This window comes from Phalangium opilio, unplaced genomic scaffold, assembly GCF_054372755.1.
Source record: "Phalangium opilio isolate 3A_F unplaced genomic scaffold, DU_Popi_V2 ptg000225l_1, whole genome shotgun sequence".
NCBI classification, from domain to species: Eukaryota; Metazoa; Arthropoda; class Arachnida; order Opiliones; family Phalangiidae; genus Phalangium; species Phalangium opilio.
In genome coordinates this window covers 2,528,685-2,541,458 of record NW_028324219.1, presented here as the reverse complement: position 1 = coordinate 2,541,458, position 12,774 = coordinate 2,528,685, and the positions used below count along the sequence as shown (strand labels likewise).

At 40.2% G+C, this 12,774-nt stretch overlaps 3 pseudogenes; all 3 read left to right on the top strand.

The window, feature by feature from the left end:
• The first annotated feature begins 5,660 nt into the window (after nt 1–5,660).
• On the top strand, nt 5,661–6,708 carry LOC149615323 (large subunit ribosomal RNA; annotated as a pseudogene).
• Nucleotides 6,709–7,507: 799 nt separating this feature from the next.
• Nucleotides 7,508–9,611, top strand: LOC149615322 (small subunit ribosomal RNA; annotated as a pseudogene).
• Nucleotides 9,612–10,295: 684 nt separating this feature from the next.
• LOC149615321 (5.8S ribosomal RNA) lies at nt 10,296–10,421 on the top strand (annotated as a pseudogene; the record flags this gene model as incomplete).
• Nucleotides 10,422–12,774: the final 2,353 nt, after the last annotated feature.

Genomic DNA, 12,774 nt, shown 5'->3' with positions numbered 1-12,774 from the left:
ACATGTTGTTCAATAATTTTCCTTTTCTGGTCATTAACACGATAAGGCTGAGACTTTATGGGCGGACTATTTCCCGTATGGATCTCATGGAAGACTAGTCCTGTTCTTCCGACCCTATCCGAAAACAACTCAGGAAATTTCAATAAAAGGGATTCTAATTGGTGACGTTGTTCGTCAGAAATAGGGGCTGCGGAAACTGCGTCCCTAATGTTATCTATAATCTCCTTATCTATAGGATCCTTTTCAGATGGAGTTGAAAAAGGGATCCTTAAAGGGATAGGATCAACGTTTTCCGACTTGTACAAGATGAGGGCAGTTTTAGGTAAAAAAATGTGCCTAAAATTATGTGTGCCAAAAAAAATCGAATTAAAACGTTTAAAATTAAGAAAAGTACGTTAGATATTTTGAAATTCAAACTAGCCGCGAAATACCGCCCAACTTGTTTTTCACACTATGACGTTGTAAATGTCTCTTGATTCATTGGTTGTTTGGAAATAGGAGAATGAAGGGAGCTCTAGACCACTGTATAGTAGCTTTTCACTTTCACTATCACTGGGGAAACGGCGCATATTTGAGAAGACCTTTGTAAACATAATTCTGATTTTTCATGTTTATTATCCTTTGTTCTCTTAACTCTCGGTTACGTTGTAGAGTAAGGATGATAGAGATTTGTCAAAATTGTTAGAGGTAATGTCCAAAACACCACATTTTTGCGCTATTTTGGCAAAGGCTTAGCTTCCATGTATAATAATGGTATGGCCATATTTTAGCCTAATGGCCCTAATCTAAGCTTTGACATATTTTTAATTGTAATTAAACATAGTAAAACTATTACTTTGAACACCAAAATTACAGTGAAACTGTTTACCTTCCTTTATAACTTTCAAAGCATCCCCGTATCGAAATGAGTTATATTAATTTGGCGAAAATGCAGAATAGTATGAAAACTACTTTTAGGAGTAAATCTACTGTACCTCCGAGCGAGAGGAAAGTCGCGGGAGTAATTTAGTTTTTTCGCTCGTGTTTTTGCAAACGCCTGTGATCGGAGCAGCGCCGAAATCTAATACTTTTAAAAATTAATTAAAAATAGTTAAGTTATTAAAACTATCAATATCTATATATTTTTGAAAACGTAATTTTAGGTTCTATCTGATTTAAAAAAATGAAAGCTTTTCATTAGTAGTCAAAAGATCGATTCTATCCCTTTAAGTTACCCACTAAACATTGTGATAATTCAAAATCTAACTTGACCCTATTTTCTTCAAGAAAGTCTTGACCTAATATAAAGTCACTATTTAGGGAAGGAACTATGTAGAATTTAAATTTGAATAGACCCTTAAAGAAAAACGTTCAAATTTCCCAACCGTCTTTTGAGGACTGACAGAGCATTCTGGGTAATCAGTATATTAATCTGATTGGTTTAGACGGTTATGGGCCGATTTTGCGCAGTAGTGGCAAGGAAGTGTACTTTAAAAATTTAATGGCGGAACTAGGAAACTGAAGTTTCAGGTGAAAGTGATTTAGGAACTGTTTTGGAACAGATTTCGCTTTACCACAAGCTCACAACGTAATTACCTTGTTGTTTTTCGCAATGGAGTCTCAAATCGTAGAAAGGTAAGGAGATTTCCAAAGATTGTCATTGAAATTACACAGTTTTAGATTTTGGCAAAGGCTTAGTAAAGTTTTTATAATTTATTCAACGAAACCTTTCGCCACTAGATGGCGTTGGTACTCTATTCGAAAAAATCCTGACTCGGCGATATAAGGTGTCCAGCTTGTTTATTTTCTTTAAGGGTCTATTGTTTCTCACTTTCATTTGATTTGAGAGTAAACTCTAGTTCGTGAGAACCTTTTGTAAATGTATACCGGCCGTCGCCCCAAACTACACAGTCTAGATCTTCATCTTCAGGTAATTCTGAAGAATTTCTATATTTACAGATTTTCTGCCATTGATCTAAACTAACAAAAGAGGCATCGGCCCCACTATCTAATTTAGCTTGAACTGTCGCGTGTTCAAAAGTAACGGGAATGGTAACCCTTTTATAAACTGAACCCTTCCTGACGGATTCGATCCTCAGGGGGAACGCGACACGTTTCTTGTTAGGGGAATTTATCGGGCACCGGGAGAGGGACCACGAGGGACCTCTCCCGTCTGGGCTTCCCCCGACTTGATAATCTTTTTCTCTTGACAGTCGGGTGCTAGATGACCTGGTTTTTGGCATTTAAAGCATGTTATACCACGTGTAGATGGGTAGGGCAAGGCTAATTGACGACCAGGAGACCTTGATCTCTGATTATTATATCTAGCAAAAGACCTTTGACCTCTATTGGAAGTATTTTGAGCTCTTGCTTGAGATCTAGAGTCTAAGGGTTTCAAGGGCTATTCCCATTTAGAATGTGATGGAGAAGTAGGAGGATTACAAGGGCTTTGACAATGCCCGGGGGAACACTGACTATGGGCAGAGCCCTTATTAACTGGGCAAAAAGACTCAGCTTTAACCTTAGGTTGTGGGGGTGATTTCCTCTTTTCCCTTTTCTCAGCATTCTTTTTCCTAATTTCAATATCCTTTTCTATTGTTTTACAGGAATTTCTTAACTGTTCCATTGTAGTAAATTGTAGGAAAAGGAGGGGAGTTCTTAGTTCATCTTTCAAATTGCTCTTAATTATAGGAACCAACTTCTTTTCGGTAAGAGGATGGGTCATCCCTAAATTCAACTTCATAACTTCCCCGAAGAAATCCTCTACCGACTCCTTATCTTCCTGACTTCTATTATTAATCTCTATCTTAAGCTTAGAGTCAGCTTCGGAGTCTCTAAACTAAACTTTAAAATGTCTCTTAAATGTCTTCCAAGCTAAATGAGGATGGGAAGGATTTAAACTACACATATCGTCATATTGACGGACTAAATCCCTGTACCAATACAAGGCATGCCCTCGTAATAGGAGAGGCAATGCCGCTAACCTGTCTTCATTTGGTAGCTTGTGAAATTTAGCATACTCCTCAAAAGCAGCTAAAAATTCTGTGGCATTTTCGCTAGACGATCCCATAAAGGCTAACCTTTCTGGCGGTTCAATAGGGACTTTTCCCGTCTGAGGAGTTGAACTTCTATTTATTAACGTAGGTAGATCCCTAACTAATTTATCCAAACTAGTAGCTATAGCTTTATGTATTGCTACATTTTGGGTAGAATTATCTGCCAGTGTTTGGAGTAAGGGTAACATAAAGGCTCTTAATTGCTCATTGGTAGTATCTGGTCCCAATTGAGGGATTCTTCGAGACGGAGAAATTTGGGTTCCGATAGTTCTTACTCTAGGATTTGGTAAAGTGTTTGAAAAACTAACTTAAGGCTTATCACTTTTGGATGTTGATTTGGGAGGAACAAGGGAATCAATCCCAGTTTGAGGAGGGAAATTAGAGGGAGTTGAACTTCCCTTAGGGGCAGAAATATTCTCAGGAGGGAATAGTTGGTAAGGAGAGAATTCCGATTCTGAAGAGGCGGCCGTCCTCTTTCGTGTATCTGAATCCTCTTCGTCTTTCTCATCCTCAATTCGAAGAATCCGGATGAAATCCTCCAAAGGATTATCTGTCTCTGGCGGTGCTAGCGTGTCGCCATCGTCTTCCGTAGACGTAAAGAGATCTTCTTTTGATAGTTCTTCCCTTTTCTTTAGTATTAAATCATCCTCCTCATCCTCAGATGTTCGAGGAGACCTCCATGTTTTTTTGTCCGAATATGCCATTATTTATTTATTTAATGTTCAGTTAATAAATCAATTAAATGTAAAACAGTCAAGTTAAGTTAAGTTTACAACAATATACAAGTAAGTTATCTAATTCCATACATTCATTATAACGAAAAGTTTAATTTTAATTTATTACTTAAATTAGTCAAGGCTTAACACCACGTGGGGGGCGGATATACCGACAATGAGTAACAAGTACTTTTACGGGACTGACCAAGGCTTACGGCCTAGTCATTTCAGTTCGAATGTCCCTGTTCGGGCGCCATTTTTATGTAACCCTCCGTAGAATAATTTAACTAAGGGAGAATCTCACGAGGGCCATAAAAAAGAATTAAAGACAACTTACTTTAAATATCCAAATTAAGAAGACAATTCTTCTTTAGTTTATTAACGAAACAACAAAGGGATAACAATCCCGTAACCCAACTTGGTTAATACAGAATAACTCCGTCTTAGAAGACTTCAATTCAAAAAAGGAGAGAACTGGTCTCTTCAACCGTCAACAGTAATAATAAAAATATCACTAAAGTAAAGTAGGGAGGAGGAGCATGTAGCATGGAGGCATATATACCCTGCCAGATCCAAGGAGTAGAAACTCCAAGGAATCTGGCAGCCATGTTACAGCGTGTTCTATAATACCCATTTTAAAAGAATATTTTGAAGCAATTTAAGAATAAGTAATTTTTTATCAAAAAAAATAAATAAATAAATAAATAAATAAAAAAGGAAAAAAAGCACTTGTTTCTATCCTAAGAAAAGAAATCGAAAAAGAGAAAATTTGCTTTGTATTGAATGTGTTCCCAATACAAAGACCATTTCCCAAAATTTCAACTCCTTGGAAAAAATCAAAGTTTCCATCCCTTCAATTCAAAGCGCGCCAAATAAAATTGTCCAATAAGGAAAAAGTGGGCGTCAAAAGGTACCACGTGGCTTAAGAGGAAGTGACGTCCATTTGGATTGAGAGAAAATTTTCGAAGTATCCGAATGACGATAAGGATTGGGGTTAGAGAATACGGTTTTTTCGGTCCACTCCGAATGAGCCCGATCCGAATCATAAGGATTCGGAGTGATCCGAATGATTTTCGATTTTTAGAGAATAGCCTCCAGGTGCTGAAATCGCCATGGAACCGCGACTTGTAGATACTATGGGTAACGTACATAAACCTGACTTGGTGATCGTCAGTGCTAGGGAGTTGATGGTGTGCGCCGCTTACTGCCCTAGGGAGACGCCACGTAGTCTCAATAATGCTTACCAGAGCAAGCTGGACACTTATAATAAACCAGAAGTAATTGAAGCCCTTACTAAAGTCTGGCCTGGCAGAACTATTACGTTCTCTGCGTTCGTAGTGTCAGCCCGCGGCATATGGTGCCAGCGAAACATCTTAATCTGCGACTATCTCGGCTTGGGCGCTGGTTTTCGTCGACTAGTGTGCCAGATTGCTCTGGAACAGACTATAAGGATATATAAAAGCTTCATGAGTGCAGCTCACTATTAAATTTAGATTTAAAAAGTTAATTAACTTTATGACTGCACTGAAGGGTTCGCGAATAACAAAGTGTTACTAAAATAATTCGGACTAAATTTAAACTAATTTAAAACTAAAATTAAATTAAACACTTACCTAATTAAAACTTACCTTCGTTGAACCTGAAAAATGGAAAAAGAAAAATTATTAATGTTAATAATGTAACTATACTTACCTTGTTTTATAGTTACGTGTTATCACGCATTGATTTGAAAAAAATGGCTTGTGCACTGCTACTTAATACTATCATGAACCCATGTATTTTTGAGGCACCAAATAAAGATTTTATGTAGCCAAATTCCTCGTCATCTAATTAGTGACGCACATGAATGGATTAACGAGATTCCCACTGTCCCTATCTAGCGAAACCACAGCCAAGGGAACGGGCTTGGCAAAAACAGCGGGGAAAAAAGACCCTGTTGAGCTTGACTCTAGTCTGACTCTGTGAAGAGACATGAGAGGTGTAGGATAAGTGGGAAGTCGCTCGCGGCCGCCGGTGAAATACCACTTCTTTCATCGTTTCTTTACTTACTCGGTGAAGCGGAGAGCGAACCGTAAGGTTCACCTTTCTAGCACTAAGTGCCGGGCTCTCGTGGCTCGACGCGATCCGCTCCGAGGACAGTGTCAGGCGGGGAGTTTGACTGGGGAGGTACATCTGTCAAAAGGTAACGCAGGTGTCCTAAGGCTAGATCAGCGAGGACAGAAACCTCGCGTAGAGCAAAAGGGCAAATGCTGGCTTGATCTTGATTTTCAAAATGAATACGGACCGCGAAAGCGGGGCCTATCGATCCTTTTGACTTTAAGAGTTTTAAGCAAGAGGTGTCATAAAATTTACCACAGGGATAACTGGCTTGTGGCGGCCAAGCATTCATAGCGACGTCGCTTTTTGATCCTTCGATGTCGGCTCTTCCTATCATTGCGAAGCAGAATTCGCCAAGCGTTGGATTGTCCGCCCACTAATCGGGAACGTGAGCTGGGTTTAGACCGTCGTGAGACAGGTTAGTTTTACCCTACTGTTGACTCGTCGTTGCGATAGTAATCCTGCTCAGTACAAGAGGAACCGCAGGTTCGGACACTTGGTACATGTGCTTGGTCGAGCAGCCAGCAGTGCGAAGCTACCATCCGTGGGATTATGACTGAACGCCTCTAAGTCAGAATCCCGTCTAGTCGCTGCATCGATATCGTTCGTGCCTTTTGCGTTTGTTGGCTACGCTAGTCGAGACGCGCTTTACGCGTCGGTCTCGGCAAAAAAGCCTCCCTAAAGAAAGCACTTCAAAGCTTGCAGAGTTCGCGGCTTTGGCTTTTCGATTCTAACCTTCGGAGAAACGTAATGGCATCAAATCGTCCATAGACGACTTAGGTACCGGTCGGGGTGTTGTACTTAATAGAGCAGCCACCATACTAGGATTTACTGAGACTCATCCCTTGACTGGAGGGTTTATAACCTCGTGTGGGGGTTTCCAAACAACCGTTTTCTTATTTTTTTTATATACACAAGTTCCTTAACTACGGTATCCTTATTTATAGATTTCAAAGTTTTTAAATCTTTTTTTGTTTTTTTTTGGATGTCCACAAACTACGGGAGGCTTTTAGTTTTTTGTAAAGAAAATGATGATAATAATAATAATAAGTTATGGAGTTTCGTTAATAGGTTCGCTGGCTTCACTTTTTTTCATTAAAGTGACATTTCTCTACATTCAACCACCTGATACCCCCCTCAAGGGTCTGCGTTTAGTCTAGGCGTCCCTATTTACTATGTGCCCAAACCATTCCTTGAAAATGACACCCAATTTGTGATAATTGAAGGACAAAGAAATACGTCACGTCTCCCGGAACTTCTGGCGAGAACGAAAGTCTAGCCGACTTTCGGCCCGTCGAAGGGATAATTCTATCAGCTAGTCCCAGATCGTCCTCGTAACGGAGGTGCAACGTTGGTGGGCCAATTGGTAATAATTGCTATTCGATGGCGAGTTTGTCTCGTAAAGGGCAATAATCCAAGTATCTCAGCGGTCACGTTCGAACACGGTGATTGAAATATATTGCCTCGGGTGAATGAATCGAGAAACAGAAGCGAAGAAAGCCGTTCGCGAGAGGGTTCGGCTTTTCGTTTTAACGTCGATAAAGTTGGAACCGTCCGCTTTAAGCGGCGGTTCCACGCCTTTAACACGGCTCGTCGGTCCTTAATCGGGCCGGTAGTAGCGCGGGACTGGCGTCAACTGACGGCAACGTTATTCGTTGTTACCTGGTTGATCCTGCCAGTAGTCATATGCTTGTCTCCAAGACTAAGCCATGCATGTCAAAGTCCATGCCGAAATGAGGTGAAACCGCGAATGGCTCGTTAAATCACTTATGGTTTCTTAGATCGTACTTTTTTACTTGGATAACTGTAGTAATTCTAGAGCTAATACATGCAGCAGAGCCCCGACCTTAGGGAAGGGGCGCTTTTATTAGACCAAGACCAATCGGGCTTCGGCCCGCTTACCATGGCGACTCTGGATAACTTTGGGCAAATCGCACGATCTCGTATCGGCGATGTTTCTTTCTTATCAACTTTCGATGGTAGGCTACGCGCCGAGCATGGTCTTACAGGGTTCGTACGGAACCTGGATATCCTGGATAACCTGGATAAGTCAGGGATATGGAAAATAGGGGAAAAAGTCAGGGATAAGTCAGGGATTTAAAATATTTTCCTAAAAAGTCAGGTATATGTCAGGGATTTTGTTTGACATTTCAAACCATTCTTCATGCAATGCTAAATACGAACCATCTGTGAAAAGTAGGCTCTGGTAAACACGTTAAAATGGTCAGGGATATAAGCAACATTTGGTCAGGGATAACCTGGAAAAGGCAGGGATTTTCAATGTAAAAATTTCGTACGAACCCTGTCGTAACGGGTAACGGGGAATCAGGGTTCGATTCCGGAGAGGGAGCCTGAGAAACGGCTACCACATCCAAGGAAGGCAGCAGGCGCGCAAATTTTCCACTCCCGGCACGGGGAGGTAGTGACGAAAAATAACAATACGGGACTCTTTTGAGGCCCCGTAATTGGAATGAGTACACTTTAAATCCTTTAACGAGGATCCATTGGAGGGCAAGTCTGGTGCCAGCAGCCGCGGTAATTCCAGCTCCAATAGCGTATATTAAAGTTGTTGCGGTTAAAAAGCTCGTACTTGAATCTCAGTTCCAGACAGGCGGTCCGCTCCGGTGGTTACTGCCTGGCCTGAACATCCTGTCGGTTTTCCTTAGGTGCTCTTCATTGAGTGTCGTAGGTGCCCGACACGTTTACTTTAAAAAGATTGGAGTGCTCAAAGCAGGCGTCCCGCCTGAATAATGGTGCATGGAATAATGAAAGAGGACTTCGAGTTCTATTGTGTTGGTTTTCGGAACACGAGGTAATGATTAAAAGGGACAGACGGGGGCATTCGTATTGCGACACTAGGGGTGAAATTCTTCGACCGTCGCAAGACGAACTACAGCGAAAGCATTTGCCAAGAATGTTTTCATTAATCAAGAACGAAAGTTAGAGGTTCGAAGGCGATCAGATACCGCCCTAGTTCTAACCATAAACGATGCCAACCAGCGATCCGCCTGAGTTACTCAATTGACTCGGCGGGCAGCTTCCGGGAAACCAAGGTTTGTGGTTTCCGGGGGAGGTATGGTTACAAAGCTGAAACATAAAGGAATTGACGGAAGGGCACCACCAGGACTGGAGCCTGCGGCTTAATTTGACTCAACACGGGAAAACTTACGCGGCCCGGACACCGGAAGGATTGACAGATTAAGAGCTCTTTCTTGATTCGGTGGGTGGTGGTGCATGGCCGTTCTTAGTTGGTGGAGCGATTTGTCTGGTTAATTCCGATAACAAACGAGACTCTAGCCTACTAAATTGGCGACGGATCAATTGTGTCGGTCTTCCTTCTTAGAGGGACAAGCGGCGTTTAGCCGCACGAAACAGAGCAATAACAGGTCTGTGATGCCCTTAGATGTCCGGGGCCGCACGAGAGCTACACTGAAGGAATAAGCGTGTGTTTACCCTTGTCCGGCAGGACTAGGTAACCCGATGAACCTCCTTCGTTATAGGGATAGGTGCTTGTAATTGTCTCCCTTGAACGAGGAATTCCCAGTAAGCTCGAGTCATAAGCTCGTGTTGATTACGTCCCTGCTCTTTGTACACACCGCCCGTTACTACTACCGATTGAATGATTTAGTGAGGTCTTCGGACTGGTGCTCGGAGCGGTTTTGGGGTCGCACCGACGTACCGGAAAGATGACCAAACTTGATCATTTAGAGGAAGTAAAAGTCGTAACAAGGTTTCCGTAGGTGAACCTGCAGAAGTATATCGAAAAATTGCGGTTCGGAAAAGGTTTAACCGGCGCCATTGTATGGGTACGAGTTTTTATTAAAACGAGTTACTCGGCGAAAAAACTTTTCAAAATTTTTATAATCTTCTTAGGAAGAAGGGTTTCGTCGCCGTAAAGAACGTTTCGTCGCGTTCTTTACCCGAAACCCCCACCGGCAAGAGTTCAACGGTAAATCCGTTCATGACCTACCGACGATGCGATTTCGTTCGCGGCATAGCAGTGCCTTCACGACACGAGAGGCGCCGTAAACTATTCTTACGGCGTCGAAGAGTGATCAACGGGTGTACAGACCGAAGTTTGGATTTTCCCTCGTGGTGCTCCCTTCGAAAGTCCCTGGCTGGCTTTGTCGCGTCGTGATTGCTCATGAACGGGTCGCGACGGATAGAAATCGCTCTCCGGTGGAATCAATAAAATCTCGGCGGACCACACTGCTCGAGTGTGGAATCGTTCGTGTCTGAGCGCATGGAAGATAGAGGGTTCGGGCCGCGGAATTCAACTCCGTGGCAACTCGATCGATTCCATATTCAGGAGTTTAACCTTTTTCCGCGGTGAATTCCCGGCACTATCCGTATAACCTCTATCATAGGGCGTTACCAAGAGTCCGCCTTTCTTAACAGAAAGCGCTTTATATCAAGGGTTTGTATTTTTGAAAAATAAAAAAAAGTACGAGTCGATGAAGAACGCAGCCAGCTGCGAGACTTGGTGTGAATTGCAGGACACATTGAGCACTTATCTTTCGAACGCACCTTGCGACCTCGGGTCTTTCCCGAGGTTTCGCCTGTCTGAGGTTCGGATTACTGACCACTGCAACCGCTTTTCGTACTCGATCATTCGAAGACGATTAGTCGGTTCTAAGGTGACCGTTTTTCTTGGTTCGCGAAAGTTTACCTTTCGGGAATCGAGATCGGTTTAAATTTCGTGTTTCGTCTCGTTGGTCGACTCGCCGTGGCTTTGTCGCACGTTCCATGCCTTATAAACCATAAGGACCAGAGCGGCTTCCGAGTAATGCGTAAAAACATTTAATTATTTTTATTTCGTTAATACTTAATCAATATTTAATTCAATCAACTGATTCTACTGTTAATCGATCTATTCCCTCTTAATTAGTTTAAAAAATTACATATCTACGCTTTTTCAAGAATTATCTACGCTATTTCAAGAATAATTCCATTTTCCGAAAACATTTAATCGTGAAATTAATTATTTTGAAGGGATATCGTGTAAGCACCTTGACGGACTTAGTTTTAATTAAGGCTGGCTTAACAAATTTTCAAGTTTGCACCAAAAAAATTTAAATCTGTTGTTGATTAAGAATTAAAGAAATAAAAATAATTAAAAAAAATTGCAATATCTGAACTTCAGTCAAATGATTAAACGTCACACATATAGTTTGTTTTTTTCGGCCTTGGTCCAAACCAAGACGTTTTTTTATAATATCTGTCCCTTCAGTCTTAATGTAATTTAAATTTGAATAATTTTATGTTTTTTTTGTACCGCCATACACTACATTTCTAATAGCTTAAGGAAGTACTTGAGTACCGTTAATTACATTTAACTTATATCTAATAACATAGATTCCGATAAGCATATCATGTTGTACTTCTTTATGAAGTAAGTTAAAAAATGACAGTATATGAAACGTTGAATATAAATGTTTATTTGTTTTATACACTCTATACATTTATCATTGAGAATTTTTGAGGAAGTACTTGAGTATCGTTAATTACATTTAATTTATATCTAATAACATAGTTTCCGATAAGCATATTATGTTGTACTTATTTATGAAGTAAGCTAAAAAATGACAGTATTTGAAACGTTGAATATAAATGTTTATTTGTTTTATACAATATACATTTATCATTGAGAATTTTTGAGGAAGTACTTGAGTATCGTTAATTACATTTAATTTATATCTAATAACATAGATTCCGATAAGCATATTATGTTGTACTTATTTATGAAGTAAGTTAAAAATTTACAGTATTTGAAACGTAGAATATAAATGTTTATTTGTTTTATGCACTCTATACATTTATCATTGAGAAGAGCTAGAAGATGATGTCTATATATTTTGAACCGTGCCAAAAAGCTTTAAGAGAGGGGAAAAGTAGAAGCGGTCAAAGGGAAAGAGGGTTGTATAGGCGCTTGCTTCGAAGATTATCTTTTTAACGGATATGAGGAAGTATGGCCGTGAACACGTGTGATCCACGTCGCATCACAGGGAAAGGAAAAATACATCGGCCCCACCCATTTTTCACCGGAATACAAAAGGATATTTCAGTAGAACAAAATTGATTGAATCAGGGATAACGAGAGATCGCAAGTGATGTGGCCTAATTTTGAGCTAGATCCTCTTGTTTTGTTTGGCAGCATTATAGAATGGAATGTTGTTATATTTAATTGCCGCCGGTGATTTTGCTTAATTTAAAAATGAGAGTTCTTCGTTTGCGGGGAATATATAGCAATAGACTCCAGGGAATTAGTTCTTGGGGGTTTGTGGATAATTTCTAAATAACTATAACTATTTCCTATAACTTGGAAGAACTTCCATATCGCTGGAATTTAACTCTTAATCTTAAAGTAATATCTTTGATTTTGATTAGTTTTGTAGAACTCTCAAACCATGAAATTTAATAAAGTTTCTACTTTTTATTTGAAATGAGATTTTGATTAATAATTTATTTCTGTACTTTTCGCTTATTTTTCATTAATTTCTTCCTAGTTTTTTCCCATACAATTTCTTTCTAGTTTTTTCCCATTATAATTTCCTCCAAGTATTTTTCGCCTACAATTTCCTCTTAGTTTTTTTCCCCTACAATTTCCTCCTATTTTACCCCTACAATTTCCTCCTAGTTTTCCCCCTACAATTTCTTCCTATTTTTTTACCCTCAATTTCTTCCTATTTTTTTACCCTCAATTTCTTCCTAGTGTTTTTCAATGTTGCCGTTTACGTTTTACACCAATATCTCCGTTTATTTCAAGGGTAAATTTCCTATGTTTCCTTAATTTACTATTTTTTAGTGATCACCCTTAACAACGCTAGTTTGGCTGGCTTCTCTTTTAAAAGGAGAGACTTTATCCAGAAGGATGATTAAGACATCAGTCAAGTTACTGACGAATCTGTCAAGCTTGGTGATTGTTG